Source organism: Pan troglodytes, chromosome 4, assembly GCF_028858775.2.
Source record: "Pan troglodytes isolate AG18354 chromosome 4, NHGRI_mPanTro3-v2.0_pri, whole genome shotgun sequence".
Classification (NCBI taxonomy): domain Eukaryota; kingdom Metazoa; phylum Chordata; class Mammalia; order Primates; family Hominidae; genus Pan; species Pan troglodytes.
The window spans coordinates 158,019,320-158,021,578 of record NC_072402.2 but is presented as its reverse complement, the minus strand read 5'-3'; the positions used below and the strand labels follow the sequence as shown (position 1 = coordinate 158,021,578).

General features: G+C 43.9%; 1 pseudogene; it reads right to left on the bottom strand.

Annotated features, from left to right (window-relative positions):
• Positions 1 to 1,340: 1,340 nt before the first annotated feature.
• Positions 1,341 to 1,630, bottom strand: LOC107974575 (small nuclear ribonucleoprotein E-like; annotated as a pseudogene).
• Between the last annotated feature and the right edge of the window lie 629 nt (positions 1,631 to 2,259).

Sequence of the window (2,259 nt, the reverse complement as noted above, 5' to 3'; positions counted from 1 at the left end):
TGCTGCAGCCAGGGTGACATTTTGAAACTGAAGATTAATCCCTGTTCCTCCCATGTTTAAAATCTTCCCATGACTTCTCATCCATGGCATTTAGAATAAAGTCCCAAATCAATATACCTGGGTTACAGGAAAGTCCCTCACAATCTGGCCTTCCTCTTCACCTCATTTCCTCAGCCACTAAATTCCAGGTTCGCTGCCCTTTCTCTTCTTTAACATGCCACGCACACTCCTGCCGTGAGCCTCTGTACCAACTGTTCCCTCTGCAGAGTATTCATCCTCTAGCCGGGGCATGGCTGGATTCCTCCTGTCACTCAGCTCTCAATGGAGGCATTCCATGGCCCCAGTGTCAGGGGGTCTCTGATCACTCACTTTGTTCACACCTGTTTTCATTCTCTGCATGGCACTTACTACTCTTTTGTATTGTTTTTTTGTTTTTGTTTGTTTACAATTTGTTCTACTTTGGATTTCCTCCAAAGCAGACACTGAAACAGGTTTGGATACAGAGAGTTTATTTGGATAATGTTGCCAGAAAGCAGGGAAGGTGAGACAGGAAAAGTGCAAAGTCAATGTGAGGGTGTTACTAGCATCTCTCCTTACTCTGGAGCTTTATCCTGCCAGGACCTCTGACAAGGGTCATACAGAATGCCTCCCAGAGTTGTTCTTCTGAAGGACAGGGGCCATATCCTCTATCGCCAACTCCTGGCCCACCTTGTTGGGGGCTGCCTCTGGGCATTAATTCCTCCCTTCCAGGTTGTGCTTGCCTGAGAACCAAACTGGTTCCAGCTACATCGCTGCATTGGAGAAGGCTTTGGCAGCCAGAGAAGAGTCAAAACTTTCCCCTATGGCTGTGGCTGAACTCAGTGGTGGCCCAGGTGGCTGTGCAACAGGTATCAGTGGTGTCTGCTGCCTGCTCCATTTCCCCCAACATCTTCCTAAGTTAAGCTCTTCCTAAGTGGAAATGTGGCTGTTTTGCTCACTGATGCTCCCAAGAGCCTAGCACAGTGCCTGACACAAAGTAGCTATCACTAAATATTAGTTGAATGGACTCCTTTCATCAATCCAAGGGTAGGCACTGCTGTTATCCTCATTATATTCAGATGAGGAAACAAAGACTCACCCAGCTCACATAGGTGGCACAGCTGCAGTATGAGTCCAGGCAATCTGACTTTAGACTTTGAGCTTTTTTTTTTTTTAAATACAAACAATCCCATAGCATTTATTGCCATCTTGTAATAACATAAGGGTAATCAAAACAATATGAATAAATGTTCATATTGGACAAAAGACATCTAAAAACAAACTGTATCCATCTCAACAATTTCTCACTTCATTGATCATTTCTAGTTGGAGAAACTTCATAGCAGAGTAATATTATGTCCTTTTAGCATGATCCGACTCAGTCGTATTCATGACTTTGTTTTAGAATGAATCTCTTCTGCATCATCTAATACAAGGTTCATACACTCATCAAAACTAATGATATAGCCTTCTATCCGCATATTCACTTGCTCATAGAGCCACACCTGAATCTGCGATCGATTTTGTAAGTTTATCTGAAGATGAGATTGATGGGCTGCACCATAACCTTCTGCACTTTCTGGCCCTGGCCATGGTATGCCGTGGTGGAATTTCACAAAGAGCACACCCACCCGCTGATTTCAAGCTTTTAACTCTAAGAACCTACTTTATCAGTAGCTGTAGTTACTGAGGACTATGATTGGAGTTGATCATTTAATTTATATTGGCAGTGTAATCGTTTTGAATATTTATTTTAGAGATTGCCTTGCCTTTATGGCATAATAGCTTTTTTTTTTTTTTTTTTTTTGGAGACAGAGTCTAGCTCTGTCGCCCAGGCTGGAATGCAGTGGTACAATCTTTGCTCACTGCAACCTTCACCTCCCGGGTTCAAGCGATTGTCCTGCCTCAGCCACCCAAGTAGCTAGGGTTACAGATGCGTGCCACCATGCCTGGCTAATTTTTGTATTTTTAGTAGAGACAGGGTTTCACCATATTGGCCAGGCTGGTCTCAAACTCTTGACCTCAGGTGATCCACGTGCCTCAGCCTCCTAAAGTGTTTGGATTACAGGCTTGTCCTACCACACCCCACCCGGCATAATGGCTTTCATATTGTGTTAGGATATGATCAAGAGGATTAAGAAGAATGAAAAACTCTAGTATTTCAAAGGCCTTGGAAGACAGGATAAATACTTGCAACTGGCCAGGTCTGATATGGAGTAGGAAGAGGCCCTGGAGTACGTG